This window comes from Elephas maximus, chromosome 8 (genome assembly GCF_024166365.1).
Source record: "Elephas maximus indicus isolate mEleMax1 chromosome 8, mEleMax1 primary haplotype, whole genome shotgun sequence".
Lineage (NCBI taxonomy): Eukaryota > Metazoa > Chordata > Mammalia > Proboscidea > Elephantidae > Elephas > Elephas maximus.
In genome coordinates, this window is record NC_064826.1 from 18,980,557 (window position 1) to 19,006,592 (window position 26,036).

At 46.8% G+C, this 26,036-nt stretch overlaps 1 long non-coding RNA gene across 1 annotated transcript in view; it reads left to right on the plus strand.

Annotated features, from left to right (window-relative positions):
• Nucleotides 1-25,073, plus strand: part of LOC126081414 (uncharacterized) — a 177,342-nt gene extending 152,269 nt beyond the window's left edge. The window contains exons 6-7 of the long non-coding RNA XR_007518389.1: nucleotides 17,961-22,321; nucleotides 22,615-25,073. This is a non-coding gene — a long non-coding RNA (uncharacterized LOC126081414). The remainder of the gene's footprint in view (nucleotides 1-17,960; nucleotides 22,322-22,614) is intronic.
• Nucleotides 25,074-26,036: the final 963 nt, after the last annotated feature.

Consider the following 26,036-nt stretch of genomic DNA (forward strand, 5'->3'; position numbering starts at 1 on the left):
GTTCACGAGGCATATTACGCAGAAGTTTCCTTTACAAGGTCTTATTTGCTTGGGTATCGTGGGGAATTTCTGTGCCAACACCTAGCTGGATCTCTGGGGCGAGCCATGATCGCCGGTCTGTAGTTGAAGTCAGCCGTGGGTTTTGTGTGTAAGGCTCTCCTTTCAAAGTTTTCCTGAAGTGCCAGTCTGAAGCAGTTATCTTCAACAGCTGTTTTTGAATAGTATGTTGTTAAATCCCGGTCTGCACCCTTGTACTAAAGTTTGTGAGGAAGAAAAAAAAAAGAGCGCGAGCTTCTCTGTTTATCCAGTTAAGAAGTAGAGGTAAACAACATTTAACAGGTCGTATCGACCAGGCCGTGCTGAGCTTGCGTCTGGGACAGTAGTGACCAGACAGATGAAAGGAGAAGTGAAAGATATTTTTAGCAGAGCAGGGCGGCTTGGAAACCTTGATTTCTCCAACCCCCCACGCCCTCATAATTCCTCATAAATTCAGGGACAAGCACGTTTACTCTACCGCAGCGTGGAAACCATGTTGCTTCTGTCTTATAGTTCAGAATATTCATTTGGAATGGTGAGTGAGGGGTAGCTTTGAAACCCACGTCTGTGGGCTTGTTTCTAGGGTCCTTGACCCAGCTTGAGAGGGTGACATTGCTGCAAAAGGCCACCAAGAGGGCCCCCCGGGTCATCCTGTGTCTGGACCACTCCCTGCCCTCAGACAGGTGGCCTTCCCAGGACATAGCTGACTCTGCCCCAGCTGCCTTCCTTTGTTGAGGTGTTTGAGGCGCATGCTGAAGTTCTGACATGGAGGGCAGTGAGACTTGCACAGTTAGGTTCCTAGAACTTTGTGGTGCGCCACTTTAAACACCGCAATGTTAAATCAATTAAAAACCTCCCAGGGGTTCTAAATCATGTATAATTTAAGTGAAATGATAAAAGGAGGGAATCCCACCTGGGATACAGGGGTAGTCTCTGGAATCACTTTTAAAGACCGAAGGGCTTTTGTGTGTAATAAGAAAAGTGTGGGTTGATTTCCATACAGGGTTTTTACCAGGCCTCCTTTTTAACTTTGCTTAGCTGGTCATGGCTTTGATGGTGGACTCGTCTGTCTCTCCTTGCCATCTGAGAGCACAGAGGAAACCCAATAGTGTTGGAGAGGAAGCTCTGGAGTGGGGTGGGAGGCCAGGTTCTCGTTCCCTCACCTGGGGTGTGATTCTGGGCAGGTTACTGGGCCTCTCTTGTTGGCAGGATGGGGCAGTGTACAGCACAGACGCTCTGGAGCCACATGCTAGAGCCTGAAACCCAGCTCTGCCACATACTGGCTGTGTGCCTTTTGGGCACGTTAACGTTATTGATGTCTTTGTGCCTCAGTTTCCTGGTCTGTAAAATGGGGGTGATAATAGTGCCCACCTCATAGGGCTGTTGTCAGGACTGAACGGCTTACTCTGCGCAGAGCTCTTAGAACAGTGCCTGCAAGGTGGTTTTGTTGTCCCTGTGATGAATACTCCCCATTCCAGGGGACAGTCTCTTACTCTTTTCTCCTACCTGTTAAGGCTGCTTTGCCTCTGAGTGGAAATAGCAAATGGACCCCTGGTGGCGCAGTGGTTAAGTGCTTGGCTGCTTACTGAAAGGATGGCAGTTTGAACCCATCAGCGGCTCTGCAGGAGAAGAGACCTGGTAATCTGCTCCCGTAAAGATTACAGCCTAGGAAACCCTATGGGGCCATTCTGCTCTGCCTTGTAGGGTCACTCTGAGTCAGAATCGACTCAACAGTATACAAGAGTGTGTTTATAAGAGAGCCAATCAGAGCAAGTAGATGGACCAAGGAAGCCAGAGGGGGCGGGGTGGCTCCTGTTGCCCTTTCAACTGGGGAGGGGTCAGGTGGGCATCTCCTTGGGTGTGCCCTGCATCCTTCTCCTCGGTGAAGAGACACAGCCTTTGCCTCACCAGAAGCACCTGCCACTCCCAGCCTCGTGTACAATTCATGGCCCAGCGTCTCCTCAGATGACTCTGTCACGTAATGGGGACAAGAGCCTCAGGTAGGTGGGTATAGCCAAGCTGGAGGCAGCGTTCCTGGGTCAGAGTCAGGCTCAGTCATGGTGACCAGGCTCTTCACGGCTGTTGCCCTTTGGGGAGAACTGTTTCATTGTGACATTTCATTCTCAACCTCGGCTCTTCCACGAGGGTTTGGAGCACAAGGGATGAGAAGGACGCTAGTCTCATGCTGCTGTCCCCAGTCTGAAGGGCATTTCACTGCTTGTATAAAAGCTTCTGTAGAGATTGTGAGTGGGAGGAAAAGGTGTGCATGGGGCTAGCTCCGGGAGCTTGTTTCTCATCAGAATTTATTTAGTGGTTCTGCCCTACGTGGTGGTGAACCCCATTCTCTTAAATTTAAATGTTTCTATGTAATGTTCCACAAAGAATTACATATTTAGAATTAGAAGGCCTCCTGGGCCACCTCTGGGCAGGAGAAGGCCATTCTGCTACCCTCTGTGGGCCTGTGGACCAGAAGGGGCTCCTCTGAATCTGAGGGATCTGAGAGCGTGGGCAGTGTGCCCCTAGAAGCCAAGGGGAAGGCCGAGAAAGCTGTGCTGACTGCCTAGCAAGTCTCAAGCATCGCTGTTTATCAGATCTTATGTGGATGAGGGGAGAACCATCCTTAATAGATGATATTTTAAATTGACTTCACAATCAACTGTGAGAATTATAAGTATTCTTTATCACCTAAAATTGTTAGTCCAGAGAGCCTAGAAAAGGCCAGCCACTTCTGGCGGTCAAAGCCAAGTGTCCCAGTTTTTTGCAAATGTGAACATTCTCGCCCTTGACCTAAGAAGGAACCCTGGTGGCGTAGTGGTTAAGCGCTGGGTTGCTAACCGAAAGGTCGGTGGTTCGAACCCACCGGCCACCCTGACAGGGAAGGATGTGCTAGTCTGCTTCTGTAAAGATTACAGCCTTGGACACTCTGGGGGGCAGTTCTACTCTGTCCTGTACAGAGTTGCTTTGGACTTGGGTGACTCCAGAGGAGCTGGCTGCTGGAATGGCTGTGTGCGGCTGCCACCTTGTGGTCAGCACCAGGCAGTGCGCCGGCAACCTGTTGTGAATCCTCTGTGTAAATACGTTAAATTTAAAGGTCTTTTAACAGAGACCTTTCTCAGTCACTCGCTCATGACACATCTCACTCTGTCTGCAGGGCCCGGCAGTTCTGCCTTGTCTTCTTTCTAATCTGTACTCCACCCTCTCTGACTTTAGAGTCACTGCCTTCCAGACTGAGCTTCCTGAGATATAAATCTCATCACCTCTACCCCACTTAAAGCCCTTGAATGGCGCTTCCTTTTCCCTATTCAGACTCAGCAGATCCCTGAGCCCCGCTCCTCCTTCTAGACTGCATCTTTGCAGGAGCCGCTCTCTCTTCCTTGACGGTTCTACCCGGCTCGCATCTCAGGTGTTGCCTCCTCCAGGAACCCCTCCGTGTTACAGTACATGGTATCAATTGCCATCAAGTCAGCTTTGACTCATGGTGACTCATATGCGTTAGAGTGGAATCATGTAACGTAGCTTGCCAGGCCTTTCTTCCTAGGCACCTCTGTGTGGATTCGCACCTCCAACCTTACAGTTAGCAGCCAAGCACGTTAACCGTTGTACTTCCCAGGGGCTCCCTGTTATACATTCCTAGCGAACTTCTTTCATTACACCTCAAATCCTGTGTTTGGAAGAAGAAGGAGAAAGAAGTGGAAGACTAGATGGCTGGAAGGAAAAGAAGGAGGGAGGGAGGAAACATTCGGGAAGGCTTTTCCTTCTCTCTCACAAGACACAGGCTACCTGAGAGTAGAGGCCTGCCCTTTTACCTCTGTATGCCTTGTGAAGCACCACAGTGTCCACCATGTAACTGTGACTCATTAATTATTAGAAGGAATAAAGGGAGGGAGAATAAAAGCAGGCAAAGGCCTCAGTCACCAGGTGTTCCTCTTAAGTATGGTGAAGCTCAGAGAAGAAGGAAGTTAAGCTCAGAGCCCTGGAGAAAGGCACAGCATACCCGTACAGGGAAACCCCTCTCCTGCATAAACAGCACTTATCAGCCTCTCCTGATGGTGGGCTTCCTCCTCTCCACCCAGCCTGTCCTGCCGCCAGCTTAATCTTTTTAAAGCATGGCGTCCATCAGATCATCTCCTTACTCAAAACTCTTCCCCAGAATAGCTCCAAATTCTTCAGCCTGGACGTCCAGGACCTCCACAGTATGACCCCAGCCCAGCTCTATTTCCCACCCGTTTTTACATGTGGAAACCCTGGTGGTGTAGTGGTTAAGAGCTACAGGTGCTAACCGAAAAGTCAGCTGTTCGAATCCCCCAGGCACTCCTCGGAAACTCTGTGGGGCAGTTCTACTCTGTCCTGTAGGGTCTCTGTGAGTCAGAATGGACACTCGACGGCAACAGGTTTGGTTTTTACATGTACCCACAGTACCATCCATAGTCTCCCCAGACAATAAGTATTTGCCGATGAATTTAATTCCTTGATTGAGACGTGGTGTGGCAGAAGCACGCCTTCATATTTCGACTAAAGCATGTTTTGTTGAACTTCTCTGGGCACGGAGCGCTGAGCCGGTCACTGGGAGCTGTCAGGGAAGGAGGCATTTTTCTGTGCCAGCAGGCGAAGACAAGCATGCCAGAGACGTTAGGGAAGGAGACAGCAGAAATGAACATGTCACAAGGCAGCGTGTGATGGATTGCCAAAGAAGTGGCGCAAGAATGTGGTGGTGATTAACCCAGATAACGCGTGTATGGTGCCTCTACTCTATAAACACCCAGCTCCAGGGCGTTCTGCGGTCGGCCTCTCTCTTCCGTAGGCCATGCCCTTTTGTTACATTTCCTGCACTGTAAGTACCCGGACCTGAAATGAACCCAGCCTGACCTACGAGACCCCCCATGATGAGGCCCTGGTCCCCCTCCCCAGCCTCAGGTGTCCCACCCTCGAATCCCAAACTGCAGAGATACTGAAGAGAGGGTGCCATGTTGTCAGCACACGCGCCCGTTAAACATTCTTTCTGCCCCGTTTCCCTGGCCACCTGGAAAACTCTAAACCCCTTGCCATCTAGTTGATTCTGACTCATGGCGACCCCATGTGTGTGGAGTAGAACTGTGTTCCCTATGGTTTTCAAGGCTGTGACCTTTTGGAAGCAGATTGCCAGGTCTTTCTTCCAAGGTGCCTCTGAGTGGGTTGAGCACCAGCCTTTCGGTTAGTACTCAAGTGCTTAACTGTGCCACTCAGGGACTCCGTGGAAAGCTCTGTTGTTGTTGATTCCGACTCCTAGTGACCCCATGTGACAGCATAGAACTGCCCCATAGGGCTTCCCAGGCTGTATTCTTTCCTCCCTGGGAGCCACTGGTGGGTTCAAACCACCGACCTTTGGGTGAGTAGTTGAGCACGTATCTGTTTGTGCCATGCAGGGACTTCCTGGAAAGCCCTGTTCTTCCTTTAGCTCAGCCTGGTGTTCCTGGGTAAAGCCTCCTCTGACACCCAGACAGAAGGAGTACCTCTGTTTGCTGAGCCTCCACCCTCCCTTGCCAGACACGTGAGTATTGCATGTCCTGAATGGCAGTGCTCACATCTCCCACTCCTGGCCCCTAACACGAGTCCGACACGTAGCCCATGCTCACGTGTTTGCTGCTGAGAGGCCCTGACACGCACTGTAGGGCCTCGGCAGCAGTTGCTCAGACAGTGAGTGCGGCCGGGGGAGGGTGTGGAATCGGTCCAGGGGGCTTCAGAGGGCAGGTGGGATGGTGGCACTGGGCCTTAGGTTTTGTACATTTAAAATGGATAAATCAGTAAAAAGAATTCCAGGTGGAACAGCGCAGTGTCCGTGACTACCGGCAGCTCAGCCATTCTCTCCAAGTCGACCAGAGGAGGACCACCTGAAGGGCAGGGGCAGGGCCAGGCTGTTGTTTTAGTTGGAGAGAGAGTTTATCTAAAGGAATTAGAGAGAATGCCTGAAGGTGGTGGTGGTGGTTGTTAGGTGCCCTTGAGTTGGTTCCGACTCATAGCGACACTATGTACCACAGAAGGAAACATCGTCTGGTCTTGTGCTATCCTCACAATCATTGTTATGGTTGAGCCCATGACTGCTTCCACTGTATCAATTCCTGTCGCTGAGGGTCTTCCTTTTTTTCCCTGACCCTCTACTTTACCAAGCATGATGTCCTTTTCCAGGGACTAGTCCCTCCTGGTAACATGTGCAAATTTCGTGACACAGAGTCTCGCCATCCTCTCTTTTAAGGAGCATTCCGGCTGTACTTCTTCCAGGACAGACTTGTTGTTCTCCTGGCAGCCCACAGTATATTCAGTATTCTTCACCTCAGATGGTCGGAGGCTGCAGATGCACTGGGGGATCACAGAGCGAGTTGGTCCCCATGTTACTTTTGAAAACCACGATGACTTGATCAAGGTGGTGTTTTGGAAAGGTTCTCCAGGATAATCCTTTCTTCTTGAAAATGGGAGGTGCCCTGTGGCCCTGCCTCCATTTTGTATCTTGGCATTCACCGCGGCTTCCTCCTTGCTTCATACGTGGCCACCAAGAAGCTTAGGGTCCAGGTGTGCAGACACTTTGTGTTCCATGTCTCACCTTTAAGGGCTGCATTTTCCTTTTGTGAAGTATGGCTTTCCTTCTGACCCTGCCCTTGATCTGGCTCTGAGCTGTTGTCTAGTCCTTTGTGTCCCTTCAGTACTGTCCCTTCCCTCTGCCCTAGTAAATGTCATGACCCGGAAGACACCCACGCAGCAGATTGTCCTCAGTGCTGAGTCACCGCCCTGGGAACAGTGCCCTGGGCGGCTGCCTCGTGCAGACTGGGCCGGGGGGTAGCCAGGGGACCTTTCCTCTTCCCTTGAGCTTTATAAGGGCTCTTTCAGTAGGACAGAGGGAGCAAAGAAAAGAAACAAAAAACTTTGGGTTGTTTATGCCTCTATAGAGTCTCAGTGAGCTGATAAGAGATGAAGTAAAGCCATTCAAAGGACCAAAAGGGAAGTTGTCCTCATGGTAGTTTCTAGCTGGTGTCTTTGGCAAGGCACAAAAAGTTTTCGCACAGGTGTGGTTATGGCCCATGGTTGAGTCATTTGTTTTGTGCCCGGCAGTAAATACAACGACCATGAACTTTTTCAGCCTCTGGGGTTTGCAGGGAAGCTGCTGTACTGCTGACAGTGCCTGCTGCTGCCAGACAGGGGCCTTTATGACTGTTGGAAACCAAAGAAACGGGCGTGTGCCGCAAACGACTGTTTCTACAGGGTATTGTATGAGGTATCCGAATTTCTAGTAGGAAAAATAGAAATCTTGAAGTTTTATTTGTTATACATGCGTACCAATAGACCCCAGTGGGGACTCTGGGGTATAATTAGTGGTACTTTATATGTACCACTAAACACTTTGGGTAGACTTAAGGGAGGGGAAAAAAAAAGTCCATATTACCTACCAAAAATTCAGACACGCTCAGTGATTCAGCATGCTCCCTATAATGAAAACGCATGGAATCAGCAAAAAACTCAAAGCAGAAAACGGTTGGGTCACCAAAGGGTTAAAGTCACCAGAATGAAACATTTATAGTTACCTTAACCCATGGAAGGAGCCCTGGTGGCACAGTGGTTGAGCTTGGCTGCTAACCAAAAGGTCAGCAGTTCAAGTCCACCAGCTGCTCCTTGGAAACCCTATGGGGCACTTCTTTTCTGTCCTATAGGGTCGTCATGAGTTGGAATCGACTCAGGAGCAGCAGGTTTTAAACAAGGAAACAAAGGGGATTTTAAAATGATGCCTTAAGATTCTTAGAATCAATTCCAGTCCATTGACCTCACTGTGAGTTAAGAGAGCTCGGAGCCCTGGTGGTACAGTGGCGCTAAGCACTTGGCTGCTAATTGAAGGGTCTGTGGTTCGAACCCGTCAGCCACTCCTCTGTAAGATTACATCCTCAGGAACCCTATGGAGGGGGTTCTACTCTGTCCTATACGATCACTGTGAGTCAGAATCAACTCCACGGCAACAGGTTTTTTTTTTTTTTTTGGTGGAGTAACATGACATGGGGAAATAGCTAAGTCGTCAATATTCTAGGAAACCAGCAAAGTGAGGTTGGGCTATTTTTTTCAAGTTTGTTACTTATAGCTTACTCTGATGGATGTTGTTTAAAACATTATGATCCCTTTTGTTCCTTCCCAAAGAAGAGAAAAATGTAATGTTGCTTTTGAAAGGAAATTTAAAAAATACATATGTCTGGCTTGTTGACTACACCAGTGAATGGAGCTTTACAAAACAGGTCAGCTGTGCTGTCCCTTCTGGCCTGGGAAAACAAGCCCGTATCAAGGAGCAAAAGAAGAAATGCAAGTGTGACCACCATGTCAGCTGGTCAGCAGTTTCCAAAAAGCAAAACACAAAGCTCTCTGCACTTTCTCAACTGAATAATCTAGCTCTCAGGAAATACTGACAGCTTCCTCAGTTCCCATAAAGGCATAAAGAAGTCAGTGACAAAGTCATGCCTGATGCAAATGGCATATGGGGTTAACCGTGCTGTCACCACCGTGAGCCCTTGAGAAAATGACATTGTTGCTTTTCATGTACGGGATTTTTACTTAAAAAAAAATTTTTTTTTTAACTGTTCAACTTTACATGCCCTTGCCCATTTAATTCTACCCAGCCGAAGTGTCCGTGAAGGCAAAAACCCAGTCGTATTCTTGAGCAAATAAAAGCTCTGGCAGTAAGGGCACGGTTTTCAGCAGCCATTGAACTTGATTGAAGACTTCGTTGCTGTTAGGCTGTGAACTGAGACCAGGGCTGGAGTTTACTCCTTTATTTTTCTGTTTACTTCCCAGGAGTACTGTGTGTATAAAAAAAATTGTTGTGGTGGTTGTTAGGTGCCATCCAGTCTGTTCCAACTCATAGCAACCCTGTGTACACAGAACAAAACACTGCCCGGTCCTGCGCCATCCTCACAACTGTTGTTATGCTTCAGCCCATTGGCGCAGCCACTTTGTCAGCCCATCTTGTTGAGGCTCTTCCCCTTTCTCATTGACCCTCTACTTTTCCAAGCATGATGTCCTTCTCCAGGGACTGGTCCCTTCTGATAACATGTCCAAAATACATGAGACAAAGTTTCACCATCCTCACTTCAGGGAACACTCCGTATTTCTTCCAAGACAAACTTGTTCATTCTTCTCGCAGTCCATGGTAAATTCAGTATTCTTTGCCAATAAAAAAAATTAGCCACACAAAATTACCGATGGTCAAAAAGGTTTCCTAGCTTTTCGAAGGCAGAAGAATTCAGGCAAATTCTACTCTAAGGCAGAAGCACATCCGGATTCCTACAACCTTAATGAGGTCAGAGCAATGAAAGCTACATTAAAAAGCATGGGAAGTTATAGGTCAGTTGACTCTAGAATCCAATCCAGTCCAAAGAATCCCTAGAACCCACTAGACTTGAAAGAAGTATGGTTGGGGACGGAGAGGATCCTGAAAGGAGGGACCCGAAACCCATTGCCATGGAGTCGATTCCAACTTACAGCTACCCTGAAGACAGAGTAGAACTGCCCCAAAGGATTTCCAAGGCTGTGATCTTTATGGAAGCAGACTGTCACGTCTTTCTCCTGAAGAGCGGCTGGTAGGTTTGAGCCACTCATCTTTCAGTTAGCAGCCAAGCACTTAACCACTATGCCACTGTGGCTCCTAAAAGAAGGGAAGTTGTATTCTTTACTTTATATTCTGTGTGGGACTGGAGAACCAACCTGTGTTTGGATAAAAACCAAAAACCAACCCGATTCTGACTCATAGTGACCCTATAGGACAGAGTAGAACTGCCCCATAGGGTTCCCAAGGAACGTCTGGTTAGCAGCTGTAGCTCTTAACCACTACGTCACCAGGTCTCCATGTCTGGGGATAGAAGTTGTGAAAAAGCCAGTCCTGGTGACCATATGAAGAGATTAATGACCACTCAGGAATGAATTAAATATCACGGCCTATAAAAAAGCTGTGTTATAGTGCAGCTGTACAGTTAATTTACTTGGCTGCTAACCTAAAGGTTGGAGGTTCAAGGCCACCAGAGGCACCTCAGAAGAAAGGCTTGGTGGTCTACCTCAGAAAAGTCAGACACTGAAAGCCCCGTGGGGCACAGTTGTACTCTCATACACTGGGGTCGCCATGGGTTGGAGTCGACTTGACAGCTGTGATGGTATTAAACATGGAAGCCATAAGAGGTGCTTGGGAGGCACTCGGGAACTGATGAGTTAAAAGAGGCAGAGAATCCAGTGAGCCAGTTTCCACCTACGCATGGGTTTGTTTACCCTGCCTTTTTGAAGTCAGAGCCAACATTCTTAATGGTTTTGAGTGATTCAGAATGTTTCTTTTTTGGCAGTGTCTTAGTTATCTAGTGCTGCTGTAACAGAAATACCACAAATGTATGGCTTTAACAAACAAAAATTTATTTTCTCACAGTTTAGGAGGCTGGAAGTCCAAATTCAGGGTGCCGACTCTAGGGGAAGGGTTTCTGTCTCTTTCAGCTGTGGAGAAAGGTTGTCTCTTTAGTTTCTGCTTCCTGGTTCCTTGGAGATCTCCATGTGTCTTGATGTCTGTCTTACCCCATCTCTGCTCTTCCAGAAGAATGACCAAATCTATCTTGGAAGAAGTACGGCCAGAATGTTCCTTAGAAGCAAGGATGGTGAGACTTTGTCTCACATACTTTGGCCATGTTATCAGGAGGGACCAGTCCCTGGAGAAAGACATCATGCTTGGTAGAGGGTTAACAAAAAAGCGGGAGACCCACAAGGGATGGATTGACACAGTGGCTGCAACAATGGGCTTATATAGCCGTGATTGGGAGGATGGCACAGGACCAGGCAGTGTTTTGTTCTGTTGTGCATTGGGTCGCTATGAGTCAGAACTGACTCGACGGCACCTAACAGTAACAACAACTCTGCTTGCTTGTTTAATCTCTTGTATCTCAAGAGATTGATTTAGGGTACATCCTATACTAATCCTGCCTCATTAGCATAACAAAGATAACCCATATCCAAATGGGATTATAACCAGAGGCATGTTGTTAGGAGGATAAGCACACGCATAGAGGTTAGGATCTATAGCCCGTATTTTGGGGGCACACAATTGAATCCTTAAAAGGCAGGGTCACTCTCCCCACATGAGCCGTGACTGTGAGCCCTTGGGTAAGGGCCAAGGCAGAAGCTGGCCTTACACTTACTGTCATATTGCAGAATCCTCTTACTTTAGAGCAAGAGGAAAACTAGCAAACACAACTTTTGGATTTCAGACGTGAAGAGAGGACCAGAGAGGCGGTGGGGTTGAGGTCACAGATACAGAGAGGCGGTGGGGTTGAGGTCACAGATACAGAGAGGCGGTCTGTAGCCAGGCCTCCCTGGGCCTGGAGTCCAGGGCTCGCTCCTCTGCTCACTGGGCTCCTTTTCACACAGTGGAGGGAGGCTCCGATGGAGAGACAGCCTTTGAGGAATGTTAAGGAAAGTACTCAGGTCGGAAAAGAGATCCTCCTCTTTACAGACGGAAACAAAACAGTTAAGTGTCAGTTTGTTAGCTTTTGGAGAGACGCAAGAATAGTTGCCATCCATGTGCAGAAAGAAAAGATGTGGGGTTTTTTTTTTTTTTCTTTCCCCTTGATGAGAGTTAGCTTATGCCATGCTAGTTCTTAATAAAACAAACTTTCCATCCTTCCCACAGGGGAAAGAATTGAGCAATGTTCTAAGAACATGTTGTACTCTTTTGGGCACCAAGTGAATGTAACATTTAGAAGATGTTCTAGAAGCTTGGAAGTACCTCTAGGAAATAAGAGTCCCCCTCCAAAATAAACCCCATTGCCATCGGGTCAATTCCAATTCATAATGACTCTATAGGACAGAGTAGAACTGCCCCAGAGGGTTTCCAAGGAGCACCTGGTGGATTTGAACTGCTGACCTTTTGATTAGCAGCCATAGCTCTTAACCACTGTACCACTGGGGAATAGACTAAAAGAAGGACAATAGGGGAGGAACTGGAGAGAAAAGCTGAACTGACAGAAGACATGAGCTTAGGATGGGCACCTGACCAAGCTGGTCAGGGGCTTGGGGAGTCCCGACTCCACAGGAGAGGACTCATTTCCAGGGCCACATGGCAGTAGATGCACCTTCCCTCTCCCAAGCAGACAGAGAATGGTGGTTTCATTTAAATCTAACTTGGTTGGTTTTTGTGTTTTTCCCCCCTTCTTTCATGTATATTTGTGTACTTAAAAAATTACAATCCAGCAAATGTATCAAATTTAAGCCAGGGGTAAAATTTTCCTAATAGAAAATTACACAGTAAGCTGGAAAAGTGGAAGAGAGAACAATGTGTGTTGTTTGCTTCTGGAGGTTTTATATTTGTGTTGGAGTATGAATGCCGCCCACCTCCCTGGGCGGCTGCTTTCTGGGACGGGGCGTGGTCCTGCTTTGTGGCGTGTGCGCTCGCAGTTCCATGGGAATGTCCTTCTCTTTGCCACACACCGAAGTCACTCCTGCATCTCACTTCCTGTGAGTGTCGTACAGGATCCTGTGGTTGCCCCCTCTGCTTTCTAAGGAGTTGGGGTCAGGGGAAGGGGACGCCTGATGGCCTGGGTGGCATTTGCCAGCCCTCATTCAGTCCATTCTCTCGGTCTTCAGCCACAACCATGTTCCAGACAGATGGCTATCTCTGCACCCCATTCCAAAAGGCACCCCGAGAAAGGGGCTCTCCAGCCTTTCTGGTCCTCTTGAAAGCCACTGACCTACCCCCATTTTTTCTTGCTCAAACCTCTGTGGAAATGGAGAGCAGGGGGCCCTTGGGAGAATCTCATCCTGACCCCAAAGTCAGGCAACCTGCCCGCGGCCCCCTGCCCCTGGAGCTTCCCCTGTGCTGGTGCACTGGTACAGGTGGTCTGCTGGATTGTCTGTATCTGTGCTGGGCTGTGAGCTCCCGGAGACCGTGTTTCCCACAGCTGAGCTCCAGGCAAGCTGCTGCTGCTTCTAACCCTTTGTAACACTCACGCTTCTTCTCATCTCCTGCCATCCTGATCCCAGTTAACTTTCACGCTGTGGGGGGAACACACATACACACAAACACAAACACTCTCTCTCTCACACTCTGCCATCCCCTTCTGGAATCCTCTGTCATCTCAAATCCCATGCAGTCAAACTTCCCAGAGGCTTTTTCCCCTTGCTCATTTTTCTTCACCTCCTTGCCACATTTAACAGTTTTCCTGTCCCCTCCTTAGAATTCTGCCTTTGCTTCCACCTGTTCAGGTCAACCCTGCTGAGCCCAGCTCTGCCCCTTCCTTCCCCTGTGCAGCCTTCCCTGACTGCCTCAGTCTGCCCCAGGCTTATCTAATCCTAAAGGCCTGCTGTGCTGTCTGTCCGCATGGCACACTGTCTGTCTGCGCGGCACACCTTAGCACTTGATTTGTACCTGTGTACTATTTTTTTACTAGGCCTCCTTCCACAGTCAGATGGTAAAATCACAGGCAGACGCATCCACTTCTAGGTTTTTCTAGCAGGACCTCGCACAGTGCTGGACTCATAGGCACCAATAGCAGTACTGCCAAGCCCCAAACCACTTCTCAGCACTATTGGTAAAGACCAAAAAGAATCCAAGCCCCTTGCTGTTGAGTCGATTCTGACTCATAACGACCCTGTGAGACAGAGTAGAACTGCCCCATAGGGTTTCCAAGGAGCAGCTGGTGGATTCCAACTGCCACCCTCTTGGTTAGCAGCCAAGCTCTTAACCACTGTGCCACCAGGGCCCCTTGGCAAAGACAAACCTCTTAAAATCAATCGATAGGTATTTACTTGGCAGTACTGCTATTGGTTAGTTCCCCCATGAAATGTGACTGTCCCAACGTGCGGTCAGTCCCTGCACGTGACTCACAGGTCCTGGCACTTCCTCTCTCTGCCCCCATTACACCTAGGTTTTCCCCTGGAGCCTGTGTTACACTTCGGTGTTGTCTGTGGAGGTGTTTACTTACAGTATCTTTGCTGTCTGTCCTCTGCACCTCGTACAGCTTCTGGCATACTGTGAACTCGGTGAGACAGTGGGGAGTGGTCAGATCGGTGGAAATGGCTGAAAGATCCTGTTCTCAGTGTCAGACCCTGCATGTCTTCCCAGACTTTTTTTTTTTTTTTATTGTGCTGTAGATGAAGGTTACAGAGCAAATTAATTTCTCATTAAACAATACACATATTGTTTTCTAACATTGGTTGCTAACCCCACAGTGTGTCAGCACTCGGCCCTTCTCCACCTTGGGTTCCCCATTTCCATTTGTCCAGCTTTCCTGTCCCCTCCTGCCTTCTAGTCCTTATCCCTGTTCTGGTGTGTCCATTTAGTTTTGTTTTATGGGCCTGCCTAATCTTTGGCTGAAGAGTGAACCTCAGGAGTGACTTCAGTACTCAGTTAAAGGGTTTCCAGGGGCCATTCTCTGGGGGCTTCTTCAGTCTCTGTCAGACCAGCAAGTCTGGTCTTTTGTGTGTGTGTGAGTTAATATTTTATTCTACATTTATCTCCAGCTCTGTCCAGGACCCTCTCTTGTGATCCTTGTCAGAACAATCAGTGATGGTAGCCAGGCACCATCTAGTTGTGCTGGCCTCAGTCTGATGGGGCCTGTGGTAGCTGTGGCCCATCAGTAGACTCTTGACTTCTTGTTTTAACATCCCCTGGCCAATCCTTTCCCTCCAGAAAATCCCCAGACCCACCCACAGCCTTGATTTACTAATGCCTGACCTTGTGTTAGTCTTTCACACCAATTTTAACATATTGATTGTCTAGACGTCTGGAAATGTTATCCAAAATGAGAGATGTGCCATCCCCTCAGGGAGGAATATGGGGGAGGGGGGTTAACATTTATTGAACAGCTACTGTGTGCCGTATGTTTTATTTATGTTAGTCATATCTTTCCAACAACTCTTCAAGTTAGCATTACAGACAGTCCCTGGGTTACAGACAGGTTCCTTTCCTAAGTCTGCCTTTAAGTCTAATTTGTATGTAATTTGGAACACTTAGTACAGTTCATACCTAACATCAGTTAGATGTTTGTCTTAGTATATAGTATATTGTATACCTTTCTACACATAGAGACATTAAAGAACCACTTCCAGATACACTAGAATGTCTTTAACATAATAATACAGTAATAACAATAGTGTTTTGTTGTGCGTCACAAAGTAATACCTGTTTGTTTATTACAAACCATTGTATGTGCCTTGAGTTTTTAATATAATAGGCTTTATGGGGGTTGATTCATAACTATGGGTTATACGTAAGTTGGACATTCATAACCCAGGGACTGCCTGTATTATTTCCACCTTATAAAGGAAGCAGCTAAAGCTCAAGGAGGGTCAAATAACTGACCCAAGGCCCTGCAGCAAGTGACAGAGGCAACATATGAATGCAGGTCTGTCTGATCCCAAAGCCTGTGCTTGTTGTCTTCTATTCCCAATTTAAATGTGCCATTAAATGGGAGGCCAATTCATAGCATTTGACATTTAAAGGGCAATAAATAAGTACGTGAATTTAGATAAGCTGGTGCTTATGAGGAAAGGCGAAGGTAAGGAGAGGATATTTGTTGGCACTTTGGATTCTAAGTCGAGATTGACGGAGGTCAGCTTCTGAGACCTTGGAAACGTCAAGAATATGGCTGTGAGCACTTAAGAAGACCTCCTTTGTTGTGGGGGAGTCCCTGTGACAAAGTACCATCCCGTTGAGAGGGTGAATGGGCCTGTGAGCCCTTCCCTAAAGGGTGGAGGGATACCAGCATGGAGCATGCTCACTGGTTGGGCTGCCATTCATTGCTCTCCTCTTTGGTGATAGGTTCGGTGTAAGCCTCAGTCTCACTATGGATTTAGATTAGGGCTCCCAAGAGTTGCTGTAGCCAGCACAGATTTCCAGCACCCACATGGGGGGAGAGGGGTGGGAGTGGGAAGCTAATCATACATTTGTCAAACTCATAATCCTGAGAGCTGAAAAACCTTGTCCTTAATTCTACAGCTGTCTTGGCCAGACCTTTCCGTGTTCTCACTTTCCCATCTGTAAATGATACGCATACCTCGGAATCCCAGGAGGCCACAGGTACAAGGGTTAGAGAGCACGGTGACCGAGAGGATGAAGGAAGCATGCTACATAATTAGCTTTAGTATGTGTTTATTAGCAACGGTTGTGAGGATGGCGCAAGACCGGGCAGTGTTTTGTTCTGTCGTCCATAGGGTCGCTATGAGTCAGAATCAACTCGACAGCACCTAACAACAACACTAAGGACAAGATTCATCAAGAGAAGAAGCACCGTCAGTGAACTAACTGCTTCTGCACATACTAAATACTACAAGCTTCCAGAAAACAGACTGGTGCGCCTCTAAATCTGACTCAGACCCCAGTCGCTGTCAAAAAGTGAAAAAACTCCTGCCCTGACTTTGGTTGCTGTCCTCGTATGTACGAGCAGATGGTTTCGGAAACGTATTGTTATTTTATAATTGTATTTAAATATTCCATAATCGTGTATGACTTCATGGCTCCACATTGGTTTGAATTTTATGTTAACCCTTTAAATACCTCCCTTTCCATCATCCGTACATCACAGCTCGAACTTTTTTTTGGACTTATTTTTCCATCTTAAGACAGTATTGGCTATAATTACGGCTTTTTCTTTCACTGGTTGAGATCCTCTTGAATGTTAATCCCAACCCTAAAGACTCTTCCCAATGCATTATGTTCCTGTTCTGATATCTTCTTGAAATGTATGTGTTTCCTTGTCACTAAAACCCAAAACCCGTGCCATCAAGTCAATTCCAACTCATAGCAGCCGTATAGGACAGAGCAGAACTGTCCTATAGGATTTCCAAGGAGCAGTTGGTGGACTCAAACTGCCATTGTTTTGATTAGTAGCCATAGCTTCTTAACCACTGCACCACCAGGGCTCCATGTTATTTGGCACTTGGCTTAAGGATTATACCTGTGAATCAAAAACTGTTTTCTGCACCCATCAGATCTGACTCGTCTGTCTAGACCACGTCATCCCCGCTTGCTGATAAGCCTGGCCTGCCCTCTGGCGCGGCCACGTTTAAGGCCCTCGGTGAAGCTGTAATCATTAACGTAGACATTGCAGTCCTGGTAACTTGATGGGGTGGCCTTGCCTTCATCCGACTACTGAGTCACTCAGTGGCCTCTCTCTGAGAGAAGTGTGGGTTTTCGAGATTCAAGCCCTTGGAAGGAATCCCCATTGGAGCCATCGTGACATCGTCCCCAGCTGCTGTGATGGGTCATGTTGTGAGGAAGACCGAAGACCTCAAGTGATCTGTTTCCAGAAATAATGAGGACCTCTGCGACACTGGCTCCCTCCCCAGTGTTGTGGTGAGAGATACTTCCCAACTTGAACTGAGACCAGGAGGAGATAACGTGGTGTGGTTTCCATTCTCCTAGTCTCCCTCCTCCTGACTCTGGAGCAAAGAAGATGGCGCCGACAGACTCTTGTCCCTCCTCTGGAGTCTTTGCTACCATGAGGCTGCAAAACCAACTTCGAAAACAGAAGCGTGTGTTCTGAGTAGGCTGCTTCCGGGCCATTCTTCTGCAGCTGGATCTATAGGTTTATACCATGCTTTCTTTCATAAGACAACTTGCTGAGCAGATCTCTGTGATCTGGGAAGTGCCATGTGTGAAATGCACGGCCTGGTGTCAGTGGACAGTTTCCTTAGCAACGGCTACACCTCGCACCTCCCGGTTCAGAGAGAACAGCAGCTGGGTGGGGGAGGCAGGTGTTGCTCAGCGAACAGGAACTTTCCCAGCCTGTGTGTCTGAAGCCGGAAGGAGAGGGAGCTTTTCATTTCTCGTTTTTAAAAATGCCTCTGTGATGATATTGGTGGAGTGACATGCTTAAGAGAAGACAACTGGCTTTTACTTCTGCTGTTGCTCTTGGAGACTTCTGGGGGTTCATCTGTCATTTTCATTCCAGGTGCCAGTCTTCTGAGGATTTCTGTGCCTGGAAAAACTGTCAACAGATCACTCTTACACCCCATGTAAGTACAGGCTTGTGCTCACAAATCAACCTCAAGGGAGTTTTATGTTGTTCCTGGATGATTCCCCAGGAAATTGAAAAACTGTTATCAGCATTGACCTCTACTTTTTGTCTCTGAAACATCCAACTCCCAACTTATTATCAGAAAAAAAAAAAAAAAATTATGAGCCTTCAGAACACAGAGTGGGAAAAAAAGACAAAGACTGCAGCAGACATTAAAGATGGTCGTTGCAGTCAGTTCAGATGGAAAGGCCATTTGTCAAATCCAAGGGTGTCTTCCTAAGATTCTAGTATTGATCAAAGGAGCCCTGGTGGTGCAGTGGTTAAGAGCTTGGCTGCTAACCAAAAGGTTGGTGGTTCAAACCCACCAGTTGCTCCTCGGGAGAAAGAGGTGGCATAAAGATTTACAGATCAGGGACCTCTACATTTGGTTCTTCTGGAAGGTGCCAGGGTCTGGGGACATGTTCTAAAGCAGGAGCTAGGAGCCACCTTCCACTTAGGCAGGTCTTTCAGCCCCATCTCTCCTACAGGAAGAATGATTTATTATTTTATCATCATCACAGCTATCCCTTATTGAATTTGTATATTGTGCTATCACTTCTTCTAATTGCTGTATATGTCATACCTTATTTAATGCTCACAGACAACCTTACAAGGTAGGTACTATTATTATCCTTATTTTACTGATGAGACTGAAGCACTGAGATTTGAAGTCAAGCCTGCGCAGGGAGCTGGTGACGGAGCTGGAAAGTCTCCCCGTGACGGACTCTCTTCACTGCCTCATAGAAACGGGACGCTTCGAGGCTCAGACTGCTGGCTGTGTTTCAAGACTGTATTCTAATGCTGCCGTACCCAGTTGATTGTAGCTCCCCAGCTGCATGTGACAGCCCGTGAATAAGTGAAGCCTGACATGTTGGACTGGTCACTCTGCTCTTTTGTCTTTAGCCTCCTTGAGATAGTGGGAAATCAGGCTTGAGAGAAGACATGGCTCAGTAATGTGGTTGAGGGGCCAGGTCTTCTGACAGGTCACTGCTCACTCACAAGTTTTCATCTCCTCGGGGTGGGTTCGGGAGAAAGATGTGGCAGTCTGCTTCTGTAAAGATTACAGCCTCAGAAACCCTATGAGGCAGTTCTACTCTGTCTTATAGGGTCACTGAGTTGGAATCGACTTGACAGCAGTGGGTTTCTTGGTGGGTTCACTCTCGTATTGCTTCTGCTAAGCAGGACCAGAGCTGGCTTTAATGGTTTGCCCAGGTGCACATTGATGAAACTGAAGCCTGGAGCCTCCTTGTGTACAGAGCTCCGTATGGCTGCGTGAAGATGAGCCAGTACAGTACATAGAAAGCACCAGTCAGTGAAGGGCAAGGCCTAGGAGCCTGAGCTTAGAATGAGGCACACAGGATTTGAATCCTGGCCCTGCCATTCCCAAGCTTTGTGACCAGGCACATTTTCTTAGGTCTCTCTTCCTTCACTGGGAACATTGAGATAGCACCACCTACCTGTTAGGTGGTTTGAGCCCTGAGAAAATGTGTGTAAAGCCCATAACATAGCATAGTGTCTGGCACAGAGTAGGAGTTCCAGAAGCAGACACTGTCGTTCTCAGGAGCCCCGGTAGTGCAGTGGTTAAGCACTAAGCAGCTAGCCAAAAGTTTGGTGGTTCGAACCCACCAGCTGCTCCACAGGAGAGAGATGTGGCAGCCTGCTTCCATAAAGATTACAGCCTTGGAAACCCTACGGGGCAGTTCAACGTTGTCCTAAAGGGTTGCTGTGAGTAAGAATCCCCTGGATGGCAACAGGTTTTTGGTTTTTGTTACCATTGTTCTGTAGGTTGCCGTTCCACCCACTTCCAAGGTTATGCCAACCTCCACCCTGAAGAGACACTCTGGAAGTCGGATCCATCCAATAAAACTGTGAACACTTGTGTGGTGCATAAGATTTACCTATTGTTTCCACAGGCTAATTACAAATGGTTACAACAGCCACTACAGTACAGGGGTTTTTATCCCCATTCTGTAGCTGGGGGTAGTAATAAAGGCTACGAGAAATCAAATGAGTTGCCCAGGATCGCCGTGCTAGTAAGCGGCACAGCCAGGACTTCAGCTCCAGACCCTGCCTGACTTGTTCATCGGCTTCTTGTAAGAAAACACCCACTAAAGACACACACAGGTCAGCAGAGAGCCACGGACAGCAGCAGTTCAGTCTGGGGTAAATACACTGAGGACTCCAGTGGGCCGGTGTCCCTGTCTTGAAGCTAGTCTTAAAGAAGTGTCTTGATCAGGTACCGTTCTCCTTGTGAAATCCTCCAGCCCCCAGGGAAAGTATCTTAATCCAGTTTTCTCCTGCAAGAACAGACTGGCTTCTCACTTAAATGGAAACAGTGTACTTCCAGTGTTCAACCTTCTGCCACACAGGAGTTACTGATGCGGTTTATTGAGCAGGCTCCAACCTTACTATCAGATTTGGAAGAAAAAATACAAAGAAGAGCAACTTGCTCAATAACAGCATAAAACATGGCAGTGTAGACCGGGCTTCAGTGGAGACGCGCTCTATTAAATGTGGGCTGAGAGACATAAATGGAAACCCTGGTGGCCTAGTGGTTAAGTACTACAGCAGCTAACCAAGAGATTGGAAGTTTGGATCCACCAGGCGCTCCTTGGAAACTCTATGGCGCAGTTCTACTCTGTCCTATAGGGTTGTTACGAGTCGGAATCGACTCAATGGCAGTGGGGTTTTTTTTTGTTTTGTTTTGAGAGACATAAAAGAAGGGTTTTTTGTTTGTTTCCGGAAAGGTCATTTTTTTAATGCCAGAGATGGAGAGTTTGACAATTGCATGTATTCTGTGTTTAAGAAAGAGTTGTTTAAAAATAACTTTCCTCTCAAATGTTGCAGAACCTTAAAGTCATGGATGGTTAAAATTAGTCTTCAAATAGAAACACCCTAAGTTACAAAACTGCGGCCCTACTGTCTCCTGGCCTAAAGATACAGAAGGATCGATTGATTGTTGGACCAGGAATATATGGAGGAATGGGAGCACACTAATGTTTAGTGAGAAAAAGTCTCTCTTTGTAAGTAGAGCTGTCCCTGCAGTTGTCATGTCATTGGGGACTCAACAAGCCAGCAGATCCCATTTGCTGTCACTCTCCGTGGGCATACCCTGGAAAGGGGATGAACACAGCCCTATTAATTTACCTGCTGGGTTTTTCCTTTCCCTAGTGGTGGAGCAGGCAGTTGTTTTCTATGTCCTTTTGGTAGCAGTCTCCCCAGGCAGACTTACTTTCAGGAAACTGATCTCTTGCTTTAGAAGACTACTTTATGTGAAAACAGAGGTCCAAGGTCACAATCTCTACCTCAGTGTGTTCTGGTCAAGTCGTTCACAGCCACAAATCAACTCGGCAGCAGAGTCTCCCTCCCCCTTCCCCCACCCAGGGCTTAAAAAGGCAAGAAGGTTAAGTGACCAATCTCGGTATTTAGGCTTTGTCTGCTGAAAATGCCTTGTGGAACCAGGCTCACACAGAGAGACAGAGATGGATGGGAATACGCCCACCTTTATTCTGCTGAGTTTTTGAGAAGCACAGTTCCAGGATTACATGGAAAACTTGCCATATTTGTTCGCAAAGGAAGCAAATAGTATATTGTGTGTATATACGTGTGTGTGTATGTGTTTATATATGTGTGTGTATGTATGTGTGTATATATGTGTATGTATATGGAGCTCTGGTAGAGCAGTGATTAAGTGCTCAGCTCCTAACCAAAAGATCAGTGGCTCGAACCCACCAGCTGCTCCCTGGGAGAAAGATGTGGCAGTCTGCTTCCATAAATATCACAGCCTTGGAAACCCTACGAGGCAGTTCTACTCTGTCCTGTACGGTCGCTGTGAGTCTGATTCAGTTCAGCGGCACTCGGTTTTTATGTGTATCCGTGTATGTACATCTATGTGTGTGATACATGTATGTACATTTATGATGTCTGAGATAAATATGATCTTATCAGGCATAACTGAAGGGCATTTATTCTTTTTTTTTTTTCCTTGTAACTGAAGTGGCAGTGACTTGAAAGCATTTCCAAGTAGCAGTAGGCAAAATCTGTGTCTTTTCATTTGTAAAAAAAAAATACTAAGCACACCTCCTTGTGCTGGATTTGGGATCTTTTAACTGATGAGAATAACCTGGAAGCTCCTTGCATCCTTGAGTCACACCAGCATAAGCAGAAGGATACAGTGGAGCAATTGGTCAGCCACAACGTTGGTGAAATCGTTATGAGAGCTCAAGTAATTCTTCCATCTGGCACTTTTTCAGAGGGTTGGTACTAGGCTTATATGCTTACACTCACTAACCAATTGGTATCTTTAAAGGAGCCCTGGTGGTGCAGTGGTTAAAGCACTCAGCTGCTAACCGAAAGTTCAGCGGTCCAAAACCACCAGCAGCTTCATGGGAGAAAGATGTGGCAGTCTGCTTCCATAAGGATTTACGGCCTTGGAAACCCTCTAGGGCAGTTCTACTCTGTCCTCTAGGGTCAATCTGAGTCGGAGTCAGCAGTGGGTTTGGTTTTAACTCCCTGTCTATTCACACCCAGTATGTGCCTTTCTTTGCAGCCAGTGAGCTACTGCACCCCTGATGGAATGGTCACAGCACACCTCACAGGTGAAAGAACTCACCCAGCAGCAGGAGGCGTGGGTTTGGACTCATTCGCATCATTGCCCGTGAGTTTCTGTTGGGATCTGCGTAGGAAGCGGCTGCTGGCCACACCATGAGGGGTAAGAATGTCGATCAGACCCAAGCTGAGCGGCCTGCACTTCCTGACATGTTAGCAGCCTGCCAAAACCACTGGAGATCGTCGACCACGGGCACCTTGTAACAGGCTCCTCCAGCCATAGGCACAGCGAGATTGCACAAGGACAGTGATGTGTGAGGAAAGGCAAAAGGAGAAACTAAAGTGCTGTTCCTTTATTTAAGCAAGAATCCAGAGTAAGCGAATGCCAGCGACAGGATCAGAATCCACGGTTCACCAAGTAGTATTGTGACAAAACAAGAAGAGTTGGGGGTGCGAGGGGTGGTGGTTTTAGATGAAAACAGGCCAAAGAGTCTTAGTGCATGAACCTTGATGGGATCTGGGTTTGAAACACAAACAAGAAAACTATAGAAGATGTTTTTTGGAGACAGCAGGAAAAGGTGAATGTGGACTGAATATTAGGTGATGCAAAGGAACAGTTGTTAATTTCCTTGGGCATGTACGGTATTGTGTTTATATGGAAGAATGGCCTCATTTTTAGACCATACATGCTTAAGTAATCAGCAGCAGAGTGCCTTTCAAGTGATTTAGCAAAAAAAAATACCTACATATTACATACAGGTAACATACAAACCAAACGAAACCCATTGTCTGCGAGTCGATTCCGACTCCTAGCGACCCTATACGTAACATAGATGATGCAAAACTGAACAATGGTTGAATTTAGGTGGTGTGAGTTTAGGTGTTTGTTTTATTGTTCAGCTTCTGTGTATGTCTGAAATATTTGTAATAACAGTTTTAAAAAAAGGAATGCAAATCTCTCTAGTTAGGCAGGCTGGTGCGTTATCTTCTGGGATTCCTAGAAGGTTAAAGGAAATGACAGCAGGCTGCCTAGTTCAATGATGTCAAGAACTGTAATGGGAGGGAAAGAAGAACCGTGACTAAAAATAATTTGCCAAGGAAAATGAAGAGGCACGAAGCCTTTAACTTCACAGTGACGGGGAGGAGAAAATTAAATATAAAGATAACAAAAATCCCCAACTCAGAGATGCCATCTAGGGAATTCCACTCTGGGGGGAAAAAAAATCAAGATCTTAAGAATATCAGTATGTTACTTTACCTCTGAGCTATCCATTGTCTTCCTTGGACCCAAAACACAGTTATCCCTTGAAATCAAACAAAATTATCTAAAAAGGAAAAGTATGGGGTTTAAGAAAGCATTTTCTTTTCCTTCTACTCTGTAGTTTTGTTCTGCCTTGGCCCCAGACCCCCACTGGCTGTGTACCATAGATCTCACGTAGTAAGGCTCCGCACACCACTCTCTAATTATCCTTCACCTGGATGCTTTCACCGTGGTTGAGCTCTGGCTTCTCCTGCCCTTGCTTCCTTACTCAAACAAAGGATTCTCCTTGACTGCCCACCAGGAGTATACGGGTTGGCACATGCATGGCCTCAAAATGATATAACTGAGCCTTTGTCTGGGCAACTCAAGAAAAAGGTCTTAGTCACCCCACTCCACCCCTGAATTTGGTGATATCAGATTTGGTGAATATATGAAATTTGCTAACCCAGTGCCGTCAAGTCACTTCTGACTCATAGTGACCCTATAGGACAGAGAAATTTGCTTAAGCTCTGTTTAAACCACGAAGTAAATAACTCACAACCAGGTGTTGGCTTTTTCCTTTCTAGGTTGTCATGAGTCTATTGTAAGAGAGAATTCTGAAGAAAAAAAAAAAAAAACAGATCATAAAGCTTCTTCAGGAAGCTGGTTTCATATGGTGGTTTAGATTTAAATAGTGATTGTCTAGCACCATTTGAAATCAGTGTTCTTGGGGGAGACCACTTGCACTTCCAACGGCAAGAGAAATGAATGGGCCAGTCCTGAACTATTTGAAAGCAAAGACAAGACAGCTAGGAGAACCCGCCTTTCATGGTAGCTGGGCCATTCCTGCCCCTGCCAACAGTGGTGTTACCTAGAACCCATGGAGTATGGGGGATGTTTCATTCTTAGAACTTCACACTTGTTTGTGCCTGGGTTAAATGGTCACATGTATGATGGATTTATTCATGTTTGGCCCCTCCCCATCGTCACGTCTTCCTGTGACCCCTTAGAGGATGACTGATTTCTTTTGGTGTTCAGAGTCAATATAATTTTCTAGCACCATCTGAAATCGGTTATAATGATTGGGGAAGCGCACCATGCAGCCGACTGACGAGAGAAAATATATTGGCAATCTTTGGGGCCATGAATAGGTCATGAAAAACAGAAATACAAAGCAGAATTACCATGCTGATTTTTGTTCTCTCAGTTTTTTAATTTATTACCTTGAAATATATGTATAATATTTCTAGCATATTGCTAATGGTTGTATTTTAGAGAAATTCCACAGAATTTGTGGGGATTTTTGTTTGGGTGATAGACGCCTAGAAGAAAATGGCTAAAAACGATGACGACCTCAGATGATTTGAAAGGAGCAGGAGCAGCAGTTTATTCACAATGAGAAGCATGTGTAACCTCATCTGTGGACACACTCCCACCTGGTCAGGGAGCTCATGCTGTGGTTAACCAGACCATTTTCTTAAAAGGCAAGTAGCAGGCTCAAGTGGGCTAGAAGTCAAATCCAATGAGGCACATCAGGAGAAATAGCACAGACCCTTTGCTGTTGAGTCGATTCCAACTCATAGTGATCCTACAGGACAGAATAGAACTGCCCATAGAGTTTCCACAGAGCCACCTGGTGGATTCAAACTGCCAACCATTTGATTAGCAGCCATAGCTCTTAACCACTACGCCACCAGGGTTCCCAAATGGCACAGAGCGCCTAGGTAGTCTGTGTCTACACAGAATTGAGGTAATACACTTCTGTTTAGGAAGCAAGGTGAAGGAAGCAAGAGGTTATACTGCCACTATTGTCCTAAATCACACTTCTTTCTGTAGAAGTGATTAAGGTGTTCTATTGAAAACAATGCTGAGTTTTCTAGGTCTAAGCAAGGGGAAAAAAAATGCAGTTTAAGAATGAGCTATCCTGAGAGCAGAAGAACTAGATGGTGCCCAGCTACAACCAATGACTGCCCTGACAGGGAAAACAACACAGAGTCCCTGATGGCATAGGCGAAAAGTGGGGTGCAGAACTCAAATTCTAGTAAAAAGACCAGACTTAATGGTCTGAGACTAGAGGAACCCCAGAAGACTTGGCTCCCAGATTCTCTGCTCACTCAGAATTAAAACCATTCCTGAAGCCAACTCTTCAGACAAAGATTAGACTGGGGAGGCAGAGCCAAGAT